The sequence below is a fragment of the Muscardinus avellanarius genome (genome assembly GCF_963383645.1).
Source record: "Muscardinus avellanarius genome assembly, chromosome: 3".
Taxonomy (NCBI): Eukaryota; Metazoa; Chordata; class Mammalia; order Rodentia; family Gliridae; genus Muscardinus; species Muscardinus avellanarius.
The window spans coordinates 75,578,624-75,596,433 of NC_137788.1; the positions used below are offsets into that span (position 1 = coordinate 75,578,624).

Below are 17,810 nucleotides of genomic sequence, written 5' to 3' on the forward strand. Positions count from 1 at the left end.
TGTCTAAAGCACAGAGATCTTCTGGGCTGAGTTTGGGAACATTCCTAGCCAGGCTTACTTTAATACAAGAAAAAAAGAAGTGCACGGCATAGCAAATGCCCTTTGAAGCTTACAATTTAATTCAAGTCCTTCCAGCAACTCAACAAAACAATTTAAATATTTTCAGAGGTCTGTAAAACCTTTAACACAGCAAAGATGTACATTGAGAAGACATGAACAGGGTTAAGGGAAAAACAAGAGATCATATCACGCTGGGCTAGGCAGGTAGTCTTGCCAAAATACAGCATGCTGAGCACAGAGTGAATCGTCAGTGAAGAGACATCCGTACAGCAGAGCCACCCTAGAGTAATAAAACTATGGAAATACTTTGACAAGGCTGACATTCATACCTTCAAAAAAAGAGGATACAGAGTAAAATAAATATATCATCTCATCCTCATCCTGGAACTCATGTTAAAATTCCACAAACCAGTGACTCAGAACAATAAAAATTAATTCCATGGACAAAATGGTCTTAATGTAACAAATCCATCCAATGACCTCTTTTTAACAGCAGAATAGGTTTTCCTATGTAACAGGAAGTGGAATCCTGGCTATCGAAAAAAAAAGAAAAAAAGGAGCAAAATAACATTTACTCTGACTTTGTTGGGATACTCTGAATCCAGGAAAACATCGTTTGCTTTTGGGATCTCTGCTTGCTTCTGTGTCCATGGAAACTTCACTGGAGAGAGAGGAGGGAGGGAGGGAGGGAGGGAGGGAGGGAGGGAGGGAGAGAGAGAGAGAGAGAGAGAGAGAGAGAGAGAGAGAGAGAGAGAGAGAGAAGGAGGGAGGAAGGGAGGGAGAAATTGTCCCCTGTAGTCACCTTTTGTTTCATTGCTAATGCTGTTGCTTCTATTCTAATTTACCATTTCGAGGATTACTAGGAATTCAGCAGGAACATGGATTTTTTTGGTCTGAAAAGTTGATATGTAACTGTGTAACTTCTCAACTCAGGAACTTTATTCAACTCTTAAGAGCTAAAAAACAGAAGTAGGGAGGCTACCACAGACCAACTTCAGAAACACTGCAGGGTTTTTTTCTTTTTTTAAGTCTTATGTCTTTCAACATTAAAGTTTTAGAGGATAAAATGTTTGTGGTTTCTTAAAAGTTAAAACAGCTGCACTGACATTAAAAAGATGGCTTTTGTGCAAGGGCAGTATTCTTTTTTTTTCTTTTTTGGTACAGAGGATTGAACCCAGAGGTGTTTTACTGCCGAGTTACACCCCAACCCTTTTTATCTGCTATTTTGAAACAGGGTCTTGCTAAGTTACCCCACACTGGCCTGGAACCTGCAATCCTCTTGTCTCAACCGCCCAAACACTAGGATTACAGACACGTGCCACTATACCTAGCTTTCCCCCCTTTCTTTTTAAACATTCAGTTGCAGCTACATAAACAAGTCATCAGGATAGGTTCACACCACAAATGTTGACGGCAATATATTACTTTCATAGTTAAGTGCACGGATAAGATTTAAAAAAATTTTTTTAAGCATCAAGTAAACAATTTTGAGAGTGCAGGACCATGTGGCATGAAATTGGCAATCCTAACTCCAGGGAGATTTCTGGAGAAGAAACAGGACAGGCTGAACCCACAGCTGTCCATTGAGAACTGCATTCTCTTGGCACAGAGGTTGCAGCAAAGCACAGCAATTCGGCCGCAAACAGGCCCAGCATCGCCCTGACACACAGGCCCAAAGCAAGCCAGCTACACAGGCAGTTAGAACATTAAATATAGCATAAAAGTGGGAACTTTTTCAGGAAAAGATCCAAACCACAAACCTTCAAGAAACTGCCCATTCTGTGGTTATACAGCCATGATTAATGTCAACTTAATTAACTTTCAAGAGAGGGGAAAAAAAAATCAACCAAACAACACACCCACCTTTCACAGACATTAACCCTAGAGTGGAACTTAGTATTACTCAGAGAAACTGTCAGAACAAACAGTAATAATTCCAAAGGCTGAGTTGAATGGGTCGTTTTGGACCAGGAAATTAGAAATAAGAAGGGTAAATTAGAGAAACAACCCTAATTAATTTAAACCTCAATTTATATCTTAGAGCATGGGTATATAATTCTCATATTCTATTCTAAAGATTCACAAGGACTTTCTAACTTCCCTTTTAATGCTACATACTCTTTTATTCTATTCTATTTTCTTATTCCACATTTCCTTTTATTTTTGCTCTGTCTTTTCTCCCCCACCTTATGGCACAGGTCCCTTTCCTGGCTACACTGGGTTTGGATCACGTCTACTGCTCCCATGCATCCAGCCCACATTTCTTTGTCTTAAAGAGGTCTTGACATAATTATCTTCTTTCCCTTCTTCCTCCTCCCCCAACCCTCCCTATCTTTGGAGAATCAGTGTTTGAAAATGCAGAAAAGTTGGGGTTACACATTTATAGTCACCATACAAGGAAAGCCTATATGGTGAGAGATTATGATTAGGGGCTTGGATTCAAATCCCAACTCTGCTACGTACTAGCCAAGTGATCCTGGGGTGTTTAACATTCTGAGTCTCAGTCTGCTCATCTTTAAAGTTAATTCATAATAGTACCAACTTCTCAGGCTCCTCCTGACCATACAATACATGCAAAGCTCTTAGCCCATTGAACTGTAATTGCTCAATAAATGTTAGATATGGCATAATTTTGGTGAAATACCAGATTGTGTGCATACAGTGACAGACACTTGTGTTATGAAACTGACCCACAAGGAAAAAGCTGTTGCTTTTTCTTACATTTGGACACGTTTATTTTGTGTGTGTTTTACCACCCCATGACAGGTCCCATCTGCTTTCCAGCAAATTAAAATTGCAGTCTTTTCTGCAGAGTCAATGTAAAGTTAGAGCACTACATTGAGAAAACATATAAATTTAAATCATTCAAATTTGATTCCTTCCAGGTCCTCGAAGGTATAAGGATGCGGTGCAGTTCTTGTGTAATCTTTACTATGAACTAGTCCTCCGTAGGTACCACGTCAGGGGAGAAGTGGACCTGTCGGGTAGGATGTCCCACAGGAATCCAAACTGCAACAGCCCAGACGATACAGCATGATGGGTCATGAGGACATCACCACTCTAAAAGACCCGATCAGTCTAAAGCTCTTCTCTTTCCCAGTGCCTGGGCTCCGTCTTACCTTTCCCATTCCACTCTTGTCCTACTTTCTTTTGGGGCTTTCATTTCTGTCCCCTCACTTGTCCTATCAGATTGACATTACCACCCTGCCTTCTCATTTCACTCCTCTTGGGCCCTTGTGGTGAGTGGATGGTATCAGGGATTTGAAAACTGGCTCTAAGACTTATGAGTGATATGACTGGGATGAATTAACCTCTCTGAGCCTCTGTTTCCTGATCTGACAACAAAATAATGTTTTTTCTGTAACAGGGATTATCTAACAAATAATATAATATGCATAAATCACCTTAGCTTGGCACCTGGCACAAATTGTTCAAAACCAGTAGTTGATGGTATTGTTGTTGTTGTTGTTGTTGTTGTTGTTGTTGTTGTTATTATTATTATTATTATTATTATTATTATTTTGACATAAAGACATTAAGTTCTTGGTTTGAATTCTGGTTACATTTTATTATTTTATTTTATTTTATGGCACTGGGGAGGGAATCTAGGGGCATTCTCCCTCTGAGCCACACCCCCAGACTAATTTTATTCTTTTAAATTTGAAACAGGGTTTCACTAAGTTGCTGAGGCTCGTCTTGAACCTGCTATCCTCCTGTCTCAGCCTCTCAAGTATTGGGATTACAAGTGTGCACCACCATGCCCAGCTCTGGTTACATTTTATAAAGAAAAAAAGTTAAAAACATACTATTTTCAGCACTAAAGAAATGATACTTCAAGCCCAACTCTCCTTTTCTTCTTAAAAAAATTTCCCCAAACCTATGAAGAAAATAACCCCACCATTTCCCTACTACAAAGCAAAACAAATCAGGTATAAATCTCTATATAGTTTACCAGAAAGCTATAGTCATGATGGCTTGTAGCAGTACTGTAACTAATTTAATATTCTTTATTTAGCAACAGTATTTCTCAGTTGACCTGCCCAAAGTTGACTTGTGCTGTATCTTTTCAACAATGTCCATTCTGAATTTTTCACATCTTCACCCTGAACATTGAAATGTGCTCATGAGGCCTGATGAACACTTCTGGACTTTGGCTCGATAAAGAATATTCATCAATCTCTGTTAGCCAAGCCAATTTCCTCTAACTGCCTCTGCTCAATATACTGTCAGATGTTATGGGGCCCTTGGATGATGAGGCCCTTGGAAATGGCCCATCTGTGGCCAACACATCCCAGCCACCCACAGTTCTGCCATGTGCTGGAACCTGTGCTGTCACCACTTCCTATAGATTGCATTTGGAATATTCCCTAAAGGCCCATGTGTTAAAAGCTCGGTCCCTAGACCGTGGTGCTACTGGGTGGGTAGTGGATACTTTAAGGGTGGGGCTTAGTGGAAGGTGTTCAGGTCATTGGAGACATGCCCTTGGATGGGACACAGCTGCTTCTTCTTCCAGCTGTGAGGTGAGAGGGTTTCCTCCAACACATACTCTTGCTATGATGTCCTCCCAACCAACAGGGCCAATTGATAATGGACGAGAACCTCTGAATATAAACCCAAATAAGCCTTTTCTCTTTATAAGTTTGCTATCTCAGGTATTTGTTAAAGTAATGGAAAGCTGACTAACACACCATTGTTTTTAATGCCTGCTTACATTTTCCAAGTCTCTTGATAACTCTGCGTTATAAAAGCTTTTAAAACGATGCCGTCATCCTGTCCAAAGACGTGAACAGTAGCAACACAGCTTAGTTTGCGGTGGGATAATTTCCTTTTCACCACTTGCTGATTTTGTTGTGCCTCTCTGTGTCAAGTGGGACATGCACACAGTGCTGAGGAAGCCACTCCAGAAGCTGATGTAATGTCTCTAGCACGTCAAGGCACAGCTGGCTTGGAATGTGCTGATTCATCAAAGCCACACTATGTCAGCTCTGGTCACATTCAAAAGGCAACATCTCATTTCTTTATGCCACTTCAATCATCTTTGTTAATCAGCACATCTGTGGACTGGTACATTTGGCTAATTTTACGTCAATGCTTAGTGTCTGTCACATGCTTTCCTATATATTTTTTCATGTGGCCAACATCTCAGTCAACAAACATTTAGTGGGTATCAATGTATTCTTCCCAGTCTACAAAAGATTTTTCTTTTTTTTTTTTTTTTTTTTACAAAGCTTCAGCCCTTGCCCTGGGGAATTAACAATTTAGTAGGGCAAATATAATTTGAAGATACATAGTAATGATAATATTTTGTGTGATCCTCACAATGGCTCCAAAACGTAGAAGGGTAGGCATTAGGATGCCTCTTTTAAAAAAAAAAACATGAGTAAACTGAGGCTAACAGGGGCTGACTGAATTTCTGAGTCAAGCCCATGTTCATGCCACTGTGTGATGATGATTCTGCTGAGGTCTCATCACAGAGTGCAGACCACAACAGAGTTAGGGTTCACACCTTGTGCTTTTCCATTCTGCACTTTTAAGTCTGCCAATATTACAAAATCCTGTAGAGATAGCTTTATTTATTTATTTATTTATTTATTTATTTATTTAGTGGTACTGGGGGTGGAACCCAGAGGCTTTCTACTGCTGGGCTACACTCCCAGACCTATTTTCTATTTTATTTGGAAACAGGATCTCGCTAAATTGCTGAGAGCCTCACTAAGTAGCTGAGGCTGGCTTCGAACCTGTGCGATCCTCCTGTCTCTGTCTCCCTAGAGCAGGAATTACAAGTGTGCACCACCATGCCTGGCTAGAGGTGGCTCTAAATCTTGTGATCTTTTCACATCAGAAATAAATAAAATGTTTACATATAAGGGTCTTAGAATGCTAATTTACACAGTGATTAAGAACACTAAGTAATATGAACAGAATGTACAAACCACACCAGGAATGTTTACCAAGGAAGGCCTGCGTATTAACTACCACTCTTCAATTGTGGGATGCCTTGGGTTTGTTCAGTGGTTCATTCTTTAACTTTTCCACATGTGCTGATTGAATTACTAAAACTAACCAAAATTACCAATACAAGTAGGATCAAAGACAGGCTTACAATATTAAACAACTCAGTTTTAATTCCTAAATAGAAACATACTGGAATCTTCGTCTGCATTCTAAGCTCATGACAAAGATTTTAGGAGGAATTTAGTTAGCAATAATAACTAACATTTAGTCTTCCTACATGGTAGGTACCCTTCCATGTTAGCCTGTTCAACACTGTGATGAAATACCTGAGAACAGCTTAGAGGAGAAAAGTTTTATTTAGCTCACAATTTCAAAGGTTCAGTCTATAGTTAGCCAGCTCCAAGGCAGAAATATTTTGGTGGAAGGGTGTGGTGGAGGAAAGCTGTTCCTGGCAACTGGAAGCAAAGAAGGGGTGGGAAGGACCTGGGGCAGACACAGTCCCCAAAGCCACACCCTCGACGACCTACCTCCTGCAGCCATACCCTACCAGCCTGTAGTTACCATCCAGTGAGTCCATTCACATTATTAATCAATGGATTTATCCATGAATGAGGTTAGAGCCCTGATTTAATTATTTCACATCTGAACGTAACACTTACTACCTACTAAGAGCTCAAATTTTATTTATATAATCCTGACAACCTGATGAAGAAAGTACAAGTATTGCTTCTGTTTTATAGATGAGGAAACTGAGACAGGGTAGATGACTTGTCCAAAGTCTCATATCGAGAAAGCAGCAGAGCTGTGATTTAAACTTTGGGGGCTACAATACAACACAACACAATACAATACAAGAGAGTCACTAACAAAAAGATAGTTTAGGCCTCTAGTACGCAGTCAAATTAAGACACATGTGAGAATGACTCTGAGGAGCAACAATATTCAAGAAAACAGATTACTTTTACTATTATTTACGTATCTCAACAAAACCTGAAATGAGGCATCCTGGAGGAATGGCAGAACAAGGGCTACAAACTGCAGGAGTCTGAACCTGGGTTTGGTTTCTAAAGACCCTGAATCCTGCTCCTCCAAGCATACAGAAATTAAAGGCTGATGAATTTTGAAAGCTACTAATTGTAAGAAAGATCTATTATTACCTTTTTGCAGTACCAAGGACTTAAATCAGGGCACTGTATCCCTGAGCCATACCCCAGCCTCTCTTATTTTACTTTGAGACAGGGTCTTATTAAGTTGCTCAAGTGTGCCTTGAATTTGCACTCCTCCTGCCTCAGTCTTCCAAGTGCTGGTATTACAAGTATGCTCTACCATGCCTCATGAGTTATTTATCTTTACACAGTCAATGTGTTTTAAATGTGTGATGTTATAACAGCAATAGATACCCAGATATACTCCAAACTAATCTAATAAGCTTAGAAAGAAAAGTCTTCTCTTGACCATGTTGTGAAGTATAGTAGGCGAAATTCTAAAATGGTGCCCAAGATTGCTGCCCCTTTTATACATATCTTGTATACACTTTTCCTTTTGGGCATAGGAAGGACCTATAATTTTTAATTTTTTTTCCTGTGGAAATGGGGATTAAATCCAGAGGCATTCTACCTCTGAGTTATACCCTCCACCCAATTTTTATCTTGAAACAGGGTCTTAGTAAGTAGCTGAGGCTGGCTGTGAACCAGTAATCCTCCTATTTCAGCTTTCCAAGTATTGGGATTATAAGCGTGTACTACTTACTATGCCCAGCTAGACCTGTAAATTTGACGAGAATATCACTTCTGTGATAAAGTTACTTTACACAACACAAATAAATATAATTTGCAAATGTAGTTACGAGTTCATCATCAGTTAGCTTAATTTAATCAAAAGGACCATATCCCTTGTAGCCCTAGCCTAATCAAAGGACCTCATAAATGTATGGGTGTGAATGGTTAGAAATAGAGGAGTGACAGATTTTTTGACTCTCTGTTATATAAAAAAAGCAATTAGCCATGTTGTAAACTACCTATAGAAGAGGACTACTGGGTGGCCTCTAGGAACCCAGAGCAACAACAATGACAGAAAAGCAGTTTCTTAGTCCTACAACCACAAGGAGTGGAATTCTGCCAAAAATCTGAATGGGCTTGGAAGAGGACCAAAGCTCTAGATGAGAACATATCCCAGATGACACCTTGACAGTGGCCTTGCATAACCCTGACTAAAGAATCCACACATACCCTGACCAAACTTCTGACCTATGAACACAAAGATAATAAACAGATGTTTCTTTAAGTCCCTATGTTTAGGCAAGTTATTACACAGCAATAAAAAAAGAATACAGGAAACTTCAAATTTAAACACATTTTATTTAAGCATGTACTGGTAGAGGGCTTTGGTCAGAAGCAGAAAAGCTGAATTAAATGTCTATTTCCAAGTTGTTTATTCAGAATATGGGTGTACCAAATCATAAGATGTTCCTAAGAAATTTCCAAGAAAACTGTTTTAAATGAGTTTAGAGGTCCTAGACATATTAACTTCCTTAATCCATTTATTTACTAAAATATCATAGAGTTAAATTAAAAAATGTAAAAAATAAGTTGCAAAAGTTTAAAGTTTAATACATGCTCATAGAATTAAAATGACAAAACTATATATATCAAAATTGTGTTATAGGTTACCCTAATCCTATTCTTATTTTCATCCATTTAGGAAATATTGAGTGTTCACTGAGAGCTAGACATCCTGTTAGGCAGTTGTCAGTGGCCATCATAAAATAGAAATGGCCCTTGCAATATATAGTGCCTTTGTGGTGAGAAAAGTGAAAGATTCACAGAAATCATATACATTATGATAAGGCCAGTGTATGGAAAGCTACCTATTTGAGAAATAAGACAAGGACATAATTCAGATAAGCAAGAACTCTTTGAGGAAATGACATTTAAGTGAAGAAATCAAAATGTTACAAGTAGTTATCTCTTCTTACTGGTAGGTCATCTGGAACTCCTTAGAAACGAAATGGGTTTCTGAATGATCCTCAGATTGTACTCAACTTACCTTAGTCTCTCATAAATTAACAAAGGGCTGATTGTATTAGGAAAATGGTCAACAGAACTAGAAAACTATTTAACCATTGAAATTTTCCAAGGTTATAAGACAAAGTCAAGTAAACGTTATGAATCCTATAACTACTCTGGGAACTCATATTTATAGAATGGTCAACATATATGAGAATTTTATAAATACTTGGTTCATTTTTATCTCTTACTGAATTTTTATAAAAATAACTGTTACATGAATGAGATCTCTTAAAATATTTCCCACAGATTGTTAATCGCATTTTTTTTTCTCACTGATTTCTAAAGTTCCTGGTTTATCTCTAGTGACAAGAGCTAAAAATTAATTAGGATATTTAACATCTTTGTTTTCATATTTTCAAAATGAGGATACAGATTTTAAAATGAGGTAATTTCAGTTCTATATTTCCAAGAGTTATAGTCTCAAAACATTTTTTGGTATTCATAAATGTGTAATCGCATTTTTCTCCCATAGACTTTACTGAAAACATCCCAGATGGCTATTCATAAGTAAACTATTCTGGTGTTTAACAAGATTCAACCTGAAGCAAGAGGCTGGGTATATGGATAGAGCAAAGATGAGGCAAACCTAAAAGTGGATTTAAAAAATTCCAGAAGGGCCGGGCATGGTGGCACATGCTTGTAATCCCAGTACTTGGAAGGCTGAGACAGGAGAATAATACAGGTTTGAAGCCAGCCTCAGCTACTTATTGAGACTCTCAGCAACTTAGTGAGACCCTGTCTTCAAAAAAACATAAAATAGGTCTGGAAGTGTATTCCAGAGGCAGAAGGCCCCTGGATTTCATCCCCAGCACCACAAAAAATTAATTAAAAAAATAAAAAATTCTACAAGGATTGGAGTTTCAGAGATGATCAGAAGGATTCTGCTGCAGTAGGAAAAACCACATATAGAAAATAAGGCACAAAAGTGTCAACTTTTCAACAAATTATATTTAATTTTATTTTTTGAGTAGGCCATCACACAGTTTCTCTGAGGCTACTAACTACCTGGCAGCAGTGAACATGCACCTGGGCACTACTTTGGTTCTTTTCCCTAGAGTTGATATTGACTGTGCCAGTGACTTGCCCCAGTCTCTTCCTATGTATAGGGCCAAGTGTTGTGCTAAGTGATCCTGTACTAGTTGTGTCATTTAGATATCACCCTATCCCTCCAGGTACCTCCCAGTCTAAGTCAGCCATGGCAGTCCTGTCTCTCTTGCAAGTGATCCAATGTTGGTCATCAAGAGAAAACCTACTGAGAGATCTTTGGAGCTACTGAAAGGAACATAATCCCTCATCTTCTTTTAGACATCGCCCTGTATGCATGTGGTACTTGGAACTGGTGCTGGTCTGAGAACACAGCAACCACTGAGCTACCACTGAGCACGGCTGAGAGGTGAGAAGAATCTGAGTCCTTGGTGGCACTGTTGAATGGCTGAATCTGTCAGTCTTGGGACTCTGGGGTTCTTGATATATGAAGATTTTTCATTTCCTTAACCAACTTGAGTTTTCTATTAGCTGTAGCTAAAAGCAACTCATTTACTTACATGATTAAATTGACAAATGGTATGCAAAGGGTAACACACTACATTACTAAAACTCATTAAATCTGGATGTAGAAACAATTGTTAGTGGAGGAACTTCTTTCTGCAGTCATATTCTATGACTTACCATATCACAATTTAATAGTATGTAAATGTGATTTTAACTGATAATGTCTGTTATTTTGCTTAATAAGAATGTCCATCAAATGCCACTTCTAACACTAAGACCTTTCGGTTTATAGAAAGCAGTAGATTAAAAATAATAATAGCCGGGCGTGGTGGCGCACGCTTGTAATCGCTGCGCTTGGGAGGCAGAGACAGGAGGATCGCGCAGGTTCGAAGCCAGCCACGTGCGCTGGCTTAGGAGACCCTGTTTCCAAATAAAAATGTAAAAATAGGTCTGGGAGTGTAGCCCAGAGGTAGAAGGGCTTCCAGGAACCCCAGTACAACAACAACAACAATAATAATAATAATAATAATAATAATAATAATAATAATTTTTCAAGCTGAATGCACCTCAGGAAGGATTATACCTCCGTGATTCTGTAATTATCAGCTCTGTATGTCAGTCTAGGATGCTATGTTTCAGCATTTTTACCTCAGAACCAGTGCTCAGATCTGAAAGATGTGAGGTATCGAGGAAAGTCAGATAGAAATGGAGAAGGAAAACCAGTGGGGTCAGAGTACACCGGGAAAATATAAATCACTCTGGACAAAACTGAGGAAGGGCTTCCTCATTATCTAGAGAAGATACCATGACAAAGTTCCACATCCTCACAGACCCCTCCATAAAGATGTCACTGCAAGACAGTTTCCCGGAAAAAGGCTGAAAGCAACATTTACTTTTCCAAATGAAAACCAAGGCAGGAGCTCTGCTGGTCTTGTCAGCTCTCTTGACATACAATGCATTAATTCAAGCAGTCCATTTCCTTGTTGATGATAATGACACAATGCAGGCATTGACTATCTAAGAGCCACTGACATTCTGTCTGCAGAAGACAAATAAAAATATGATTTATCACCAATACCAAATGAAAACATGTGTCAGCTGCCAAAAGACCTGCAAAATTTAGTATGTTAAAAAACAGGAAAACCGACATGTTTCTAAATTTTTAAATTAATTTTCCTGAAAGTTGAGAAGCACAAAAATTTGCTGTGCATGCCATCCAAATAAAACACCAAATACAGCACTCAGAATGCCCATAACTTTCTGTGAATTCAGAGAAGTTGAACATTGCCATTTATAGTATAAAGGCAAATAGACTTAAAGTATGGGAAATATTTTATGTGTTCAGTATACAATTAATACATTGTAGGCACTGAGCTGCCCTAGTAGCCTTCCAACATATTTCTGCTCCCACTGTAAGCCCTGGCTGGGCAAGATATTCCTTCTGTGTGTACCCATGCCCCCTAGGGCAGCCTGCTAACACAAGATCTAGTCCTTGGCAGACTTTCTCTATGTTGGCAGAAGGAACAGCTTAGCAACTTGACAAGTCAGATATAATTTCTAGAAATGTTATAAACAAACTTAATTATAAGGCAAAAATATCTACCTGGTTTAGCCAAGGCATACATACAAGGTGGGCTGGTCTCTTCTAAACAACTTCTATGACATTTCCAAAGAGTTATTTTTTTTATTATCTTTATTTCTAAAGACTTCCAAGTGATAAAAACTATCCATTTCTTCCAATAATCACTAACCACCATTCTCTTGTTATTCAACAAATATTTATTCAGCATTTTCAAAATAGTACTTGGTACTATGCCCTGGGATATTAGTGAAGAGAGAATAACCCTGTGTATGTACTGATGGGGAAATGGAGAGCTAGGTAATAATAAACAGGAAAATATTAGAGAATGGTATGTGCTGTGCAGAGATTTAATTCAGAAGGCTCCATATATAGCAAGTAGGGTTACTACAGGTTGGGAAGTCAGGTGGATACTTTCTGAAAACATGACATTTTTGCTGAGATTGGAATAAGACAAAGAATAAATGTTCCAGTAAGAGCCAGTGCAAAGGCCTGAAGGTAGGGACAAGCTTAATTTGTTCAAAGAACCAAAAGACAGCCAGTCCAGGGTTGAAATGAGTGGGCAAGCATTATATGATCAATGTGTCCCTCCAAATCCATTTGTTGAAAACTCCCAGTATTTTAGCCTGTGACTATATTTAGAGGTAGGGTCTTCAGTGGGAGAAAAAAGCTATCCTCACACTAAAGAGTGAGAGAGGCCTCTGAGAAAACCAGCCCTGCTGGCACCTTGACCGCAGACCTTTAGCCTCCAGAATTATGAGAAAATAAATTTTTGTTGTTTTAGCTTCCCACACTTTGGTACTTTATTATCCTAGAAAAGTAATAGCAAAGACTTCTGGGAAGATGGCGACCGAGAAAAGCGGGGCTTAAGAGCCCCGCTAACAACCAATCTCCATTACCACAAAACCAGCACCTTTCATAGTCAGAAAACACCATCACCAGAAAAACAAAAAAAAAAACCCACCAGGCTCCAGAGAGAAAGCGGACTGAGAACAGAGCTCAGGGCCACAGAGGAGACACACGCGCCCGAGGACGCGGCAGCAGCGCCATACTGCTGGCAGCAGCGGCGAACTCAACGGACGGCTACAGCAAGCCGAGGTGAGCCACTGCGGAACAGCCAGGCGGGATTTCTCCACGCAGAGAGTGTCTAAAGCACCCAGTGGCCGAGCTCAGCACACGCTGCAGGGATTCAGAGTGGAAATCAAAACCAGAGAAGAAAAAATACGCCAGCCTCACGGCCAAGGGCGTGGCAGAGGCGCCATATTGCCACCGGCGGCGGCAGCAGCAGTGAATTCACCGAGTCCAGTACAGCTACATCTGCATACTCAAGAACAGTGAGTCAAATTGCGGGCCACAGAGGAGAAATCCCAGTACTGTACCTCCTGGGACTTGACCCAGTGAGGGAGTGGTGGTGGCAGAGATATCACACCATAGGAGAACGTGCAACCTGGCACCCCCCATAGTTTAAAGCAGCCTCTATCGACTCCCTGGGTCGGAGACTCTGTGATACAACCCAGTAAAGGAGTAGTGGGGTCTGAGATACTACTGACTCAAGATCCAGAGCACCTTAAGTGAAGCCATAGTGACCTAAGGGAAGAACCCAGAGAAGGCACAAACCTCTGAAATCATGGGAAAGAGGAATAACACTGGAGTAATGAATGCGCACAACCCCACAACATCAGAACCCGATAAAACAGAAAATCAGAGATTTCTAGAAGATCAAATCAGGAAAATAACTGTAGAAATAATAGAGGTGCTTCGAAAAGAACTCAGAGAGAGCCAAAAAGAGATAAAGGATGCAATTAATGAAGTAAAGGCCTCAATTCAAAGCACAAACAACCGATTAGACCACATGGAGAACAGAATCTCGCTCTTAGAAGATGAGCAATCCAAAAATGAACGCATAGTTACTAATCTAGAAAAAAATATCCAACAGCAGGAATCTGACATGGAAGAAATATGGGCCCATCTTAAGAGAGCTAACCTAAGAATAATTGGAATAGAGGAGGGAAAAGAAAGTGAAACCAAAGGGATCAACAATCTCTTCAAGGAAGTAATAGCAGAAAATTTTCCAAATATAGAGCAAGAGGTTGATACACAGATCCAGGAAACTTATAGAACTCCCTTTAGACAGGATTGGAGAAGAGGATCCCCACGCCACATAATTGTCAAAATGACCAATGTGGAAGCCAAGCAGAGAATCTTAAAGGCAACAAAAACAAAGGGCCAAGTGACATTCAGAGGCAAACCAATTAGAATCACTCCAGACTTCCCAAACCAAGTCATGAGAGCCAGAAGGGCTTGGAGTAACATATTCCAAACTCTGAAAGAAAACAACTTCCAGCCAAAAATTTCCTATCCAGCAAAACTTTCTATCAAATTAGATGGAGAAATAAGAAGCTTCCATGACAAACAGAAACTGAAGGAATTTATGTCTTCAAAACCAGCGCTAGAGAAAATACTCAGATTAACTACAAAGAAGAAATAGGTAACACTCACCAGAACCAGAGAAACAAGATTTTCCATCCAACAGACAACTAAGATTGGTTATCTGTGGAGATTCATTATTTTTGTTAGTCTTTACCTATCTCTAAATTGTATTGTTTGCCTTTATTGTTGTTAATTTTTAGGATTTCTAGTTGGAATATTAATATACCTTCAGATATAGCATTTGGAAATATTTTATCCAATTCTATTAGTAACTTTTAACTCTGTTTACATTGTCTTTGGATATACAATATTTTTTTATTTTTTAGGGAGTTTGTATATTCTTCTGTTGCCTGTGCCATTGAAATCATAACCAAGAAATCACTGCCAATTTCAATGTTGTGAGGTTTTATGACCCAGATTTTCTTCTAAAAGTTTATAGTCTTAAGATTTATATTTAGGTCTTTTATCTATTTTGAGTTAATACTTGTATATGGGATTAGGTAAGGGTCCAATTTTATTCTTTTCCATGTAATTATTTTTTTAACAATATTTAGTTAAAAGATTAATATTTCCACCACCAAATGTTCGTGGAAACCTTGTCAAAAATAACTTGACAATATAGGGAATAATTTAGCTCTAGGCTTGTATTTAACTCCAATGGTTTATATATCTGCCTTTAGAACAGTATTACACTGTTTCAATTATTGTAGCTTTATATGGTTTGAAATCAGAAAATATATATCTGCTAGCTTTGTTCTTTTTCAAGATCGTTTTGGGTATCTAGAATTCATATTCCATATTAGGATAGATTTTTTTCTGAAAAATAAATATATGAATATATGATAGTTTCACCTAAAAAAACAGAAAAAAAATATGCTCTGGTAAGAAAGAAAGCAAAAAGAAATATTGAAATGTTTTCTTTAAGTTATCAAAAGCTTGGTATCAGACAAATGAAACTGTTATGTGAGATTAACATTTTTAATTTTGGATAAATTGCTATAATACTAGATGTCAACCACTAAGCCAAGCATGGGAAGGAGGGATGGGGAGGGAATGGGGCGGGGATCGGGTGGGGACTGACTGGGCGATGTGTGCATGTATGTCTACAAAAGTTTGTATCCCACTATGATGTATGAATACAGTGCACCAATAAAATAAAATTAAAAAAAAAAGTAATAGCAAATTACCAGAGAAAGATGGGGATGTATGAGAGGGGTCAGATCCTACTGAATTTAGTAATCCAGCATACAGGGTTGGAATTTTAAGTGTTGTAGGAGCCACTGGAGAGCTGGAAGGAAGGGAGTGACAGTTTAATTTTCAGAGATTTTCTGAATAGCTGCTTTGGAGAAAGTGGATCTAAAGACATAAATGGAAGCAGTAGTTCAAGTGGAAGATGATGGTGACGGGAGATAGATGAGCGTCCAAATTTGGTGTGTGCTTTTTGAGCACCTGATTTCTAATCTCTTTTTTTTTTCTTGTGGCACTGGGGATGAAACCCAGGGATCTTATACCTCTGGGCTACACTCCTAGACCTATTTTATATTTCATTTGTAAACAAAGTCACAATAAGTTGCCAAAAGCCTCACTTAAGTAGCTGAGGCTGGCTTTGAGCCTGTGTGATCCTCCTGTGTCAGCCTCCCAAGCGCTGGGATTAGGAGCCACACCCAGCTAATCTCCTCTACTTATAAGGATACCCATCATATGGATTAGGGACCAACATAATGACGTGTTTCAAAGGGGGACTTGATGGGAGTTGGTAAATTAGACATGGAGGTAAAGGGAAGAAAGGAATCAAGATGACTTAGATTTTCAAACAACTGGATGAATGAGTGTGACCATTTCTAACATGGAAGAGGCAGAGAGAGCAAGCGTGGTGAGAAAGTGTAAGAATTCTGTTTGGGCTATGTTGAGTTTGAATCATAGATGTTCAAATTTAGAGGTTAAACATACTAGAACACTTGAACATACTAGTCTGGACTTTGGTGGAGAATAATATTAGCACTTGAAATACAAATTGGGAGCCGGTGACATGAAATAGTACTTAAAACTAAGAAATATTAGAAGAATTATCTCAGACTGCAGGTAGTTATGTGAGAACACTTGCCTCATTCACTCCTTTTTTTGTGTGTGAGTGTGGTACTGGGGTTCCTGGAAGCCCTTCTACCTCCGGGCTACACTCCCAGACCTATTTTATACTTTTTTATTTTTGGAAACAGGGTCTCTTCTCTTAAGCCAGCGGGGCTGGCTTCGAACCAGTGCGATCCTCCTGTCTCCGCCTCCCAAGCGTGGGGATTACAAGCGTGTGCCACCACGCCCGGCTCATTCACTCCTTTTAACAATCATATTCTAAGAAGAAAACTCTAGGAGATACTGTTCACTCATTGCTGTTTCAAGGTATAGTGGTATTTGCAACAATGGTTGGGAAAATCCCCCTCTGAAAGCAAGGGCTACTTTATTGCACATTAATTATGACTTCAGAGACACCCTCTAGATAAAGGTCTGGAAACAAATAAATGGAATGTAATGAACTTTCCAGAGGTAATAGGTATCTGAAGGCTTCAAGTGCTTATTCTTGTCAATTACCCAGACATGTTCATGTTAAATTCAATTTTGTAGAAGCTGTAAAACATAGCAGTTATGCAAGATTTTATACCTTCAGAAACCATCAATTTTGAAAAATTTAATTGCTTGAACAGGAGACAAGGCAACGTTCATTAAGCAAATCAGTAGAGTAGACAGGGCAGTAGGGTGCACAACTATCAAATCCATTTTGGATCAGTCAATCTGAAATATATTCACACTACACAGCAGCATAGAACTGAATAACTCTTGCCGTGCTAGTTAAAACATTATTATTCACTCATTCAAGTAGGTGAAAATCTTGACTGAGAAACCCTTCATTAAGTGTATCTACCATAACTGCTGCATATGCTAAAAACAAGCAAAGCTGCAATTCTTTAAAAAATAGCATCCTTTCTAATTTTTCACCAATGGAAACACAAGTCTTCTCCACAGTTGGTGCAAACCGGTGCTTTGTTGACTGTACCACACTGCCCAGAAGTGGAACATGACACGTAGGACGGTTTCTGGAAGGCTGGGATTATTTATTTATGAAACGCTGCTGCTTAGTATTTCCCTTCCTCATCTTAGACTTTTTTGCATGTTATTTATAAAGACTTCAACAGAGTTGGCTGTGAAAGGTTCTAGTCTGGATGAGTAGATGCATG

General features: G+C 39.0%; 1 protein-coding gene across 1 annotated transcript in view; it reads right to left on the reverse strand.

The window, feature by feature from the left end:
- Positions 1 to 17,810, reverse strand: part of DDAH1 (dimethylarginine dimethylaminohydrolase 1) — a gene marked incomplete at its 3' end in the record, with an annotated part of 147,781 nt that overhangs the window by 40,045 nt on the left and 89,926 nt on the right. The gene's annotated exons all lie outside the window — the stretch shown is intronic.